Raw genomic sequence first — 11,632 nt, 5'->3', positions numbered from 1 at the left:
TTGGCTCTTGGCAGGAGGCCTCCATTTCTCACCACATGGACCTCTTTGGGGCTGCTTGAGTTTCCTCATGACCTGGCATCTGGATTGTCTAAAGTGAGTGATCCCCCAGAAGAAGCCAATGAGGAGGAAGCTGCAGCCCTTTTGTGACCTAGTCTCAGAAGTTGCATACTATCAATTTCACTTTATTCCATGCATTAGAAATGAGTTTTTGGGAAATGGATGTGGCTCAAGCAATTGGGCTCCCATTTACCATATAGGAGGTTCAGGGTTCAATGCCCAGGGCCTCCTGGTGAAGGCAAGCTGACCCATGCACCAAGCTGGCCTACATGGAGTGCCACGCTGTGCAGGAATGCCACCCCCACAGGAGTGCCGGCCGATGCGGAGAGCTGGTGCAGTAAGATGACACAATGAGACACAGAAGAGATACAATAAGAAGACATAGCAGAACAGATGGTACAAGAGAATGATTGCCTGTCTCCCACTCTGAAAGTTCCCAGGATTGGCTCCTGGAGCCACCTAATGAGAACACAAGCAGACTCAGAAGAACACATGTTGAATGGACACAGAAAGCAGACAACAGGTGGGGGTGGGGATGAGAAATTAATTAATTATTTTTAAAAAAGAGAAATGAATTTTTAAGTCTAGTTCATATTCTAGGGGAGGAGAACTAGGCTTCATCTCTTGAAGGGAGGAGTATCAAAGAATTTGTGGATATATTTAAATACCACAACTGTAAATTATAAATCTTATAAACTTGATACTTTGCAAAATGCTGGCACTTTTCCTTACTACTGAATACCATGGATGTATAGATCTGATTAAATTAAAATAAAACTAAAATGTTATTAATTTATAGAAATTGGCTGCCAAGAATAGTCAGTGCCAAAATTCAGGGTGAATATCTCTTTTTGTCTATTTATTTTTTTAATGTAACATTTAAAAATATGAGGTCCTCCCCCCCTCCCCCCATAACAACAACCTCCTCCATCATCATGAGACATTTATTGCACTTGGTGAATACATCTCTGAGCACTGCTGCACCTCACGGTCAATGGTCCACACCCTAGCCCACACTCTCCCACAGTCCATCCAGTGGGCCATGGGACAGGGTAAATATTTATTCATATTTTTATTTATATTTTTCTCTCTGCCTCTCTCTGTCTCTGACTCTCTCTGTAGTGAGGCAAGGGCAGTCTAACAAGGTGCAAAACTTATTGAGTTATAAACCAATAGATATTTGGATCCACAACTATGAAATGCTATGGTAAATTATTCTACATACATAACAAAATGCATAATGAATTCTAGAAATTACCCATTGTTATATATGAGACTCAAATATATGTGACTTAGTCAGAGTTGTAAAATTTTAGAGGTGGCCTAGTCCAGCTTCCTTGTTTACCAGATGAGAAAAAGTAATTTTCTAGATCTCTCTTGCACGGTGTCAGAAAGCCATGTTGATGGTATGGCCATTTGGCAATAACGTTGGAAAGGGGAGTCAATGCTCTTTGATGTCTTCTAGTCCCCCAAATCTATAATGTCTCTATTAGTTTCCTAATTGCTAAAGCAAATACTATACAATGGGTTGGCTTAAAAATAGGAATTTATTTGCTATGACTCTAGAGGCTAGAAAGCTTTCTTCCTCCCAGGGCAGGCTCTTCAGGGTGGCTGTTTCCTGTGACTTTCTTTCTGTGTCCAATTTCCTTTGCTCATAAGATCTTCAGTCATATTGAATTAAGGCCCACCCCCATTCAGTCTGGACACACCTTAACTAATAACATCTTTAAAGATCCTATTTATAAATAGCTTCACGCCCAGAGGACCAGGGGTTGGGACCTGAACATGCCTTTTTTGGGGGACATGACTCATACCCAACAATATCTTGAAACAATGTCTGAGAATGGCACAATAAGTGTAACTTTTTCCCTCTATTAATATTGTTTGCAAGGAAGGTACAGAATAGTCCATTGAATCTTTCAAGGTCACTTAGTAACTTGTTTGTAGGAATTAGGAACAAAGCCAATGTTATATATGCCCACATTTAGACTCTTTCCACTAGGTTCATTACTCACCTTTGAAATTTTATTGCCATTTATTACAAGCTAAATTGCTTTTATTGTATAAGCAGAGAGGATTAAGTAATAACTTTTACCCTGTCTTGTTGATGATTAATATGCTCATATCTGTGAACACATTATGAATTATGTACTTATGTAATTTGATGTTAGAAAGGGAGAGAATAAAGATAGGAATAGACCTGTGGTTTCCTGTCTTTTAGATACATTAGCTATCAAACCTATTGACTGCATGAAATTTTATAGTTTATATCAGCAATTTGATTTGTATGCCTTACTAGGCATACAAAGTAGATGATAAGATAGTCCTATTTACTTTGCCTATTTTTCCTAAGGGCTATTATATTGGCAAGCACATTATGGATTATGTACCTTGTTAAATATGCAAGGAGTGTGAATAGTATGAAACATCATTTATGAAAGAAAATTCACCTCTGTATTTCTTTTGATGTACAGGTTTTTAAAAAATAGTTGTGACATTACATTTTTATTGGTTTTTAAAAATAGTAAATGAATGTTTTCTATGGAATAACATTTTAGTACATTATGAAGTTTCAGTTTAATTTAATATCTAATACTGTAGTAAAAACCACTGTCTTAAACCAAAAATATATTTCCAAAGAAATAGCTGGGAATGAAAGGCCTGTTTTAACATGTTGTCTACTTGCAGTATTTAACAAGTGTTTAATGGGTGTCTCATTTCCCTTAATTCCTGTAAGTTTATATCTTTTCAGTTACCAAATGTACACTTATTCCTGGATTGCCCGTGATACTTCAAATTTAGCATGTTCTTAACCTGCCTCATTATCTTGGTATCTCAGTTCTTCTTTTACACTCCCATTTGTTTTAATGGTATCCAGTGGACATCCTGAAATCATTTTCACTTCTCCTTTTCTCTCACTCTTCAAAGTCTATCTCCAAGTCTTTAGAATTGTCTTCTGACTCTATTACCTCTTCTTCATTCTCACAACTTCCCAATTCAGACCCTCATCCTCTCTTGCCTGGGCCTTTATAGCAAAACTGTTTATCTAGGGCAGGGGTTCTTAACCTTTTTTTGTTCCACAGACCCCTTTGATAGACAGGTGAAAATTATGGACCCCCTACCAAGTATTATCTCATAAATATATCATACCCATACCAACATGCCCCTAAAAAAGTAATGTTTTTTTGAATTTCAATTCAAGCTCACAGACTCCTTATTAAGAACCCCTGATCTAAGGCATCCTTGGATCCTCTTAAGGAACCTCTCTTCCAGATAAGCCACATGACTGCCAGTTCCCTTACTAAAATAAAATATTAGTCTGATCACATAATTCCTCCTCTTTCTACCCTTTATAGATGACTATTTCCTAAAAGATGACAAATTTGGCTCTTACCAAATGGGTCTCAACTTTTCTGAAGTCTCTAGTTATAAACATTCTTATATTCAAACATCAACTCTCTCTGGTTGCTCAACCTGCAAAGCGATTGCATTTTCTCCACTTCTCTTAGGGGACTTCACTCTCTCTTCCTTTGTATAACTTTCTCTTCTTTACGCAGAGTTGGTTGCCCTCTTTTCTGTCTTCCGTAATGTTATGTGCCTATCTTTATTACATCTCATGTTGTACAGCACTGTTTGTCTGCCTTTCCCATTAGTGACACTAGAGGTCAAGAACCAAGTCTAATTCAAACTAGCATGGGGCCTAAAACTCAATAAATGTCTGTTCTAGTTCCAAAAACTTCTGTTTATAAGCCATTCTTGCAAAAAGGAATTTTCTTCATTTTCAAGAAGGACTTTTCTATGTGTTAGTGAGACAAATGCTATGTAGCCATCAATGGAATTCCAGAATTAGCTCATATATTGTGGTGGAGTAGAGTAGCATTGTAGTAGAGAAGTCTTAGCAGTAGATTGTAATAGTTCAGGTCTGGTGTTTCTTTTTTTATACACATTATATATAAAATAAAAATTTTGTGATCACTGATCAATTTCTTCAGAATTTTTTTCTTTAAAAAAGTAGTTCCAGCAAACATGCATGATTTTTTTTTCCTCTTGGCATTTGAAATCCTTGGGATATAGATGGGAAAATTTTAAATTAAATCTCTAATATTTGCTTTAAAGGTGTGTGTATTCGATGTAAGAAACAAAATAAAACTACGGTGTGTGTGAGTGTGTGTGGGTGTATGTGTGAGCATGTTAGATTACATTTACAATCAAAACGTGATCCCTGATCATAAAACTGTCAGTTTAACTCACCATCATTCTTTACAGAAGGCTTCACAGTTAGGAGATGCTTTTGTATAATTGGCGAACCATAGTGGTAGGAAAACTTGACTTAAATTTATTTGGGGTTTTTAAACACTCTAAGAGTACCACAGAAAATACTAAAGAATGGAATAAAGAAAAAATGGCCATAGAACCACTCAGAGGCAACTATGGATTTTAATCTTTTCTTAACCCTTAGTAGTTTTTTAAAAAAATCGAAGCTGTGCATTGAGGCTTTCATAATTTGCTTTTTTCATTTAATGCTATTTCTAAAAGTCACTTGCCATGTTGTTATATACAATTACTTAAACGTTTAAAATCGTTACAAAAAATAAAATACTAGAGTGGATATAGCAACTTTTTTAGACAAATAGTTGCTATTCTTTTTATTTTTGCATTTTATAAATAATGTAATATGGTAGATCTTATGAATAAGGTTTTTGCTCTATATCAGAGTATTTGCTTCAGCAAGAATCTCAGATTGAGATTATGAATGCAAAAAGTATAAACATTTTTAAAGGTTGAATCACTGTCAAATTCTAAAGAGGTTGTTTCAGTTAACACTTCCACTTACAATGCCTTTTTATCTCACCGGCCTTGAATATTATCTTTCATTTAAATATTTGCTGACATGATAGCCCGCAGAAATGTTACAATTTCTGGTCTGTTCGCTGTTGCAGATGATAGGATTAAATCATGACTTTGGAGTTAAATATAACTGGGTTTGATCATAGCTCTGCCCTTCCTAGCTCTGTTATATTGGTCAAATTATTTACTTCCTTTGAGAAATCTTTATTCATTAGTTAAACCACACACACACAAAACAGGCCAATAAAAGTATTTATCTCAAACACAAAGTTGTAATTATCAAGAGAGAGTCATATAAAAGCACTTCACATGGTAAACAATAGTGAATCCTTCATTTTCAGTTGCAAAGTGTATTATATATTTTTCCTTTGATTAGAGTACTATTTAGGAATTTACCAAAAACTTTGACCGTATTTATGCAGACGGTGATGTGGAATATTGAACAACTACCCGGATTCTTGCACGGTGGAGACAGGGTCAGGGAGTAATCTGGGAGTCTCTAAGCACACACCTGTTCTCAACCTTGAGGAACAGGGAACCTAAGAGGCTTTTAATTGTCCACAGAGGTCTCAAAGGGCAAAGAGGAAGCTTAGCGAAAGTGAAGTGGGGGGAGGGAGAGTTCCTGGAAAAGCTACCGGGTGTCTCAGGGAACGCAAGGGCTAAGGACAGAGGACGCGAATCATTTTGTTCTACAAAAGTTAATTACACTCTTGAGGTTTTGTTACTTGAATCTAAAGTTTGTTCATAAAAGGTAAACTGTTAAAGCCTTTCAAGTACAGGACAAGCTAGGCGAATCGGATTTTGTGCACTTGCTGTTTGCATACTGCCAGCAAGTTTTGTTCTGAAATATCGAGAGGGAGCAGGGAGTAGACGGCAGGACAGACAAGCCAGGAGCTGTGCGTCCAGTTCCAACCGCTGAGGGGAGTGGGCTAGGCCTGGACCGTCGTCTCTAAGTCTAGGATAATTTAGACGAGGCTGCTCTTTGGGGCCCGCACTTCAACTTTTCCTTCTCGCCGTACAATTGTCAAAGCATGTCCCTGTTTACAGGAAAGAATGATCAACTATCCTTTGGGATTAAAATTTGCCCCTTTGATGGGGGCCATATCCAGCGAGGATTTAACGGGGTTTAAAAACTGTCCCTGAAAAGGCAAGTTTCTCCGGTTGGTTAAAATCTGCCACAATAATTTTAAACGTTCTAGGTTTGAAATATAAATTCCTCCTCGCAGGCCCGTTTCGCTCTCCCGTTGCAGGATTTCCAAGCCGAGCCGCCCAGCCGCACGCCCGCGTCGGCGGAGTTCCCCTGCGCGGGCGCCGGCGACGCCCTCCGCCAGCTTTCCGGCACCAGCGGGAGTTTCAAGTTTCCGCTCGCGCGGGAGGCGGCGCCCGGCCCTCGCCGCCGGCTTCGCCCGGGCCCGGGCCTCCCTGCCAGGGGTCGCCCGGTCTCCTCAGGCCTCCCCACCGCCCGCGGGGCGTCCCGGGCCGCGGCCTCGGCCCTCGGGCTTCCCCGCCCTGACGGCCGCCCGCGGCGACGCCCGCGCGAGGCGGGCGGGGGCGGGGCGGGGGCGGCTCCCGCGGCGGCGGCGGCGGCGGCGCTCAGGCCGCGGCGCGGGCCCGGCCGGCCGGCGGGGGGAGGCGGGGGGCGCGGGGCAGCCCCGCCTCTCCCCCGAGGAGCCGCCGGGCGGCCATATTGCGGAGCTGTCTGCGGCGGCCGCGGCGCCTCTCCTCTCCGGCGGCCCGACGCCCCCCCCCGCCCCGCCGGCGCCTCGCCCGCCCCCGCCGCCGCGCCCCAGCCGCCCGCCGCGCGGGAAGGAGCCGCTCGCCCTCGGGGTAAGCCGCCCGCGCCCTCCCAGCCCCCACGCCCCGCTCCCGGGCGCCGCCGGGGACGCTGAGGTGGCGGCGGCGGCGCGAAGTTGCGGGCGCCCGCGCGGGCCTCGCTTCCCGCCAGCCCCGCCCCGCGGGCCGAGGCGTCGGCGCTCTCCCGGCCGGGCGGGCCCAGGCCGCTCGGGAGCCGCGAGGCCCGGCCGAGGAGCCGCGGGGCCGGCGCCCGGGCCGGGCCGGGCCGAAGTCGGCCCGCGGCCGCGCACGTCTCCCCGGCCGGGGGCTCGGGCCGGCCCGTCCCTTCGGGGTAGCTTGGAAACGTAAACAGGGGGCGCCGAAAGCGTGGCGTGGTGCCGCGGAGGCGCGGCGTGGAGGAGACTCCTTCTCCCCCGGCCGCCAGCCCCAAGGCGAGGTGTAGAATTACTGGAGAGCGTGCGTTCCGCCCGGGTGGCTCGGGGCGCGGAGCCCTCCCGGCCGCCTCGCCTCTCCCCGCTGCTCCTGCTGCCGCAGGAGGCCTTGGAGCCGGAGAACTTTCTCGGGGCCTTGAGTCAGCACATTTTAGTATCGCAGGCCCCACCACACAAGTTCAGTACAGTACCCTTCTCCTTTACAAAAAAAATTCCAAACTCAATTCCGGACTAACTTTGAAAGGGGGGGGGGGGTGCCTTTATATATTATTGCATTGAAATAGAGTGTACATCACTTACTGTACATATAGGACATATTTCTTTAAATGTTCCGAATTTTTTTTTTTTCTGAAGGGCTGATTGTCATTGAGGTTGGAAATGTTTTTAAAGTCAACTTCATCGAAAATGTATTTTAAAATACAGTTGAGATGTTGTGGAAGACGTTTTAATGTGGGGGGGGGGCACTGTTCCAGTTCCTTTCACTAAGATTGGCATGATGTAAATGGAAAAGTCTAAAATAATAAGGGTGTATTTGATAAACGAGGACTCTGACATAGACACTGCAATCTCTTGTTTATGGAGCATACATTTTTTGGAACACCAAATACTCTTTCATACGACCGACGGAGCTCTGAATGAACAATTGCCCCGTTCATTTTGCTGGATAAATAATGGCTCAATCAACTTGCCAAAAGAGTATTATTAGATTTGAGAAGAGAAACTAATATTCAGGCTTGCAATTTTATATTTTCGTGATCCCGTTGTTTTCACCAGTGTGTTTTATCTTCTGGAGATTAATAATAATATAACTCAAATATGGCAAACTGTAGAGGCTGTTTGAAATTAATAGTGTGCTGTAAAAAGGATTGCACTGTCTTGTTACTTTCCTTAATCACTTTTATATAGGAAGGAATTTATTAATAAACAGTTGTATTATTAGTAAGGAATGGATAGGTTTACTTTGGAATTCTTCTCAGTTTTATTTAAATGAACAAAATTTGATTATGTTATTTAAAAACCTTAAATTCTTGCCTTCTGGATCATGAATTGTTTTGTTTACTCCTGTATCCACTCTGCAAGGAACAGCAGGTAGGAGAGCCCCAGAGGGCTTTATAGAATGGATATAATTAATTTCCTGTTGAGGGGAGGAAACTATGTTGAGTTTCTCCTTTCTTTTGGATATTGTGATTACTTAAATTGACTAGTCTCTTCTCTGTGGGAGTAAGAAATGACAGATTTTGCTGTTTGCCTTTCTTACCCCACATCCTGTAGTCTCAGGGATGGAGAATAAGGGTTGTTTATTGTTATTGCTTCACCATTCCCAAGAACAGAATTGAATTTTATTTATTTTTGCCTTTGGCAGGCTGTTGTAACGAAAGTCTTTATGTATTTTGATCTTTCAATACTCAGTCTTTTAAAATTTGTTCTCTCTCTCTCTCTATATATATGAAATATTGTATGGTATTTGGAATAATGGTGAGTGTCTTGTTCTTTCACCCATTTTAAACTTAATGTGTTTTAACTTAAAGCAGTTTAAAAATGGGGGCATATTTTAGCCAACATTCCCCAGAGGTCATTTGAAAAATGTCTTCTACTAAGATTGTGAGGACCGGTCTGTACTGGCGGAGCATTCCTGATAGGGGATAGCTAATATAATTTCATATTACTGCTGTGAATCTAGATAGTCATCCTTATGCCATCCTTTCTGGGATGGCTTGGACTCCCTGCAGACTAAGAACTAGTGGGCACCACTTGATCCTGACACTGACTGTGGGGAACAGGATTCAGTGGAGCTGGTTGAGATGCTGTACACTATACCCTTACAAGGATGTTTTAAGTCTCAAGGCCTTACTGATCAGCCGGAGGTCCTGGGAACTTCTGCAGCCAGGGAGAGTGAGTGCCCCTTTGGGAGTAGAGGTGGTCCGTCTGAACCCAGATAATGCCTTGACTTCTAGCCTTTCAGAGAAGTCCTGCCTTTCTTTCCTTTACATTTTAGTTTCTGGTGTATTACTTAATGTATACTGAATATATATTTTAAATCACTTTTAAAAACTATGAAAGTAATGACATTTTATGGCAAAGTTAAAAACAACAGCAACCCAGAAATAATGAAAAGTAATTAAAAATGCTCCTCTTTTTCCCAGAACCTCCCCAATCCCCTTCCTAGTTCCACTTTGCTAGAGAACCATTGTTAAAATTTCTTATATGTAGAAAATGTCAATACCTTCACAAGGGTAAGCATGCAAGTATATTCCTTATTCAGCCTTTCAGTTTTAAAATCTGTTAAAATAAGGTTGTTTTGTTAACAAGCATTGAAAGCATTACTACTTGTTTAAAACATGGAGTGGATAAAGTTTCTCAGATTTTAATTTGAATGAAAACACACAATGGAATTTCCAGTACTAATTTTAAAAAAATGTGTGTACATGTGCAAATTTTCTTGATTAATGACTGAGGGTGAAGTTCACTTTTTGTTTTCTTTCTTCAGTATGGTCTGTAATTGACAGTGAAAAATGGTGTTCTTTAAAATGGTGTCCTAAAAATCCTTGGGAAGTGAATTGTCCATAAAATATGTGTACCTTCCTTTGGATGTGAAATATGGTTCATAGGATTTAGTTCTTTATTTCATTTAATAGTGAACTCTAGCTCACCTTTTCAGAAGAGATGGGTTCATTCAAGTTAAGGATTAGTGCTATAGGGCTCTCTGCTGCCCTCCTCCCCCGTAGCCAGCATGAACAGAAATATTTTAATTTCACTAATTAAAAATGCTTTGTTTATTTAATAGGTAGATATTATAAAATAGCTTATACGGGCATTTTGCTCCCCCCCCCATTGTAATGTCTGTGACCTTTTAACAATGTAATTCTAAATTACATTTTATAGAAGGTTATTTGTATAAACAAAGTAACTGACAGGTGATCTGATGTATATGCATAGAATGCTTAAGAAATGCTGGTAACTTTTCTACATAATATATATACATTTAAAATAAGAAAGTTGTTCGAGTTCTAATAAGCTGATTTGTTGAAGAAACATTGTCTTTGCAATTAACCGTTTAGGTCAGGGATCAGTGAATGATGGCTTGTTAACCAAATCCAGCCTGGCTGGCCTGTTTTCATAAAGTTTTTTTGGTTTTGTTTTGTTTTGTGTGTGTGTGTGTTTAGTTAAGCCAGTAATTTATTAAGGTAGGGAGGGAAGAGGAATAGGAGAAAATAACAGATCATGGGTCCCAGGTAGAGAGGAAGGGGCTGAAAAGTGATAAAGTGGGCTGATTTACAGACTACAATTCCCCATTATAGATTACAAATGCCCAGGTTTTACTTGCGTGGCCATCATGGCAGGGGAAAAATGGCGAGAGCAGGGCGCAGAGGGCAGGAACAGGCTCATTGACCTGTACTGGGACATGGCGAAGGCAGGAGTGGGGGTCCAAAGGCGAGAGAGCTGTAAATAAAGTTTTATTGGAACATAGACATGCTCACTTGTTTACATATTGTCTATGACTGCTTTCAAGCTGTAACGGTAGACTTGAGTAGTTGTGACAGAGACCATATGGCCTACAAAACCTGCAGTATTTATTATCTGACCTTATTCCAAAGAGGTTTGCCAAACTGATTTAGAATAAAAGGTGAAAGGGTGTTATAAGTACGGTATCAAAGAATTAGATTCTGCATTGTTTATTATTTGCTCCAAGATTCCAGAATTTATAAAGTTACAAATTTCAGTATTAGTATTTGATATAGTTTTTCTTTGAGTTGTAATTTATATGGGCTCTTTTTATTTATTTGTGAAAAGTTGAAGGTAGGAGTGGATGTAGCTCAAGTGGTTAAGCACCTGCTTCCCATGTACGAGGTCCTGGGTTTGATCCCCCTTACCTCCTAAAAACAAACAAACAAAACCAGCTCTCCTTGGGGAGCAGATGTAGGTCAGTAGTTGAGTGCCTGCTTCCCATGTACAAGGCCCTGGGTTCAATCTTCAATCCCTGGTACCTCAAAAAAAAAAAAAAAAGTTAAATAAGACTGGTAAAATTGAGAACTGAGCAATCTTCAATTGTGAGCCCATCCATCATTTAAGATGTTTTTTGGCTCTAAATACTAGAAAAGCCTCAAACTAACTTAAACAATGAGTAAATGTATCCCACGTAATTGGTCAATAATGGCATCAAGGACGTAGTCTCTTTCCAGTTCTCTGGCCAGTGGTTCTCCCCAGTAGCATCATAGTGAGACTCTACATCCCAGTATGGCTGCAACAGGGTTAGCATCCTGCTTAGACAAGCATTATTCACAGGGTTAGGCAGGATTGTCTTTTTCAGAAGCCCCACCCTGTCCTCCAATAGAGCTCAGATTGGGGATTTTGATGCCTATTATGGGCAGGGGAGGATGGGCAGTTATTGTGAAGATTGGGCATTGTAGATAACATGCCTGAAGAGTGAGTATTCTACAAATGCTCCTTCCATTCACTACCCTTATCCTTACTTCTGGCCTTATTCTTTGTTTGCAAAATGG

At 41.5% G+C, this 11,632-nt stretch overlaps 1 protein-coding gene across 3 annotated transcripts in view; it reads left to right on the top strand.

Moving 5' to 3' along the window:
• The first annotated feature begins 6,575 nt into the window (after positions 1-6,575).
• The window catches only part of RDX (radixin), a 77,953-nt gene continuing 72,896 nt past the window's right edge, over positions 6,576-11,632 (top strand). Inside the window, exon 1 of one of the 3 annotated variants that reach the window (XM_058289048.1) lies at positions 6,576-6,732. The gene's annotated coding sequence lies outside the window, so the exon portion shown is untranslated. Of the gene's footprint in view, positions 6,733-7,823; positions 8,220-11,632 lie in introns of those variants that run through there. The other 2 variants (XM_071212321.1, XM_071212322.1) reach the window with 2 other exon arrangements.

Source organism: Dasypus novemcinctus, chromosome 27 (assembly GCF_030445035.2).
Source record: "Dasypus novemcinctus isolate mDasNov1 chromosome 27, mDasNov1.1.hap2, whole genome shotgun sequence".
Classification (NCBI taxonomy): Eukaryota; Metazoa; Chordata; class Mammalia; order Cingulata; family Dasypodidae; genus Dasypus; species Dasypus novemcinctus.
Note: the sequence above shows the minus strand (reverse complement) of the source record. Positions and strands in the feature narration are given on the sequence as shown.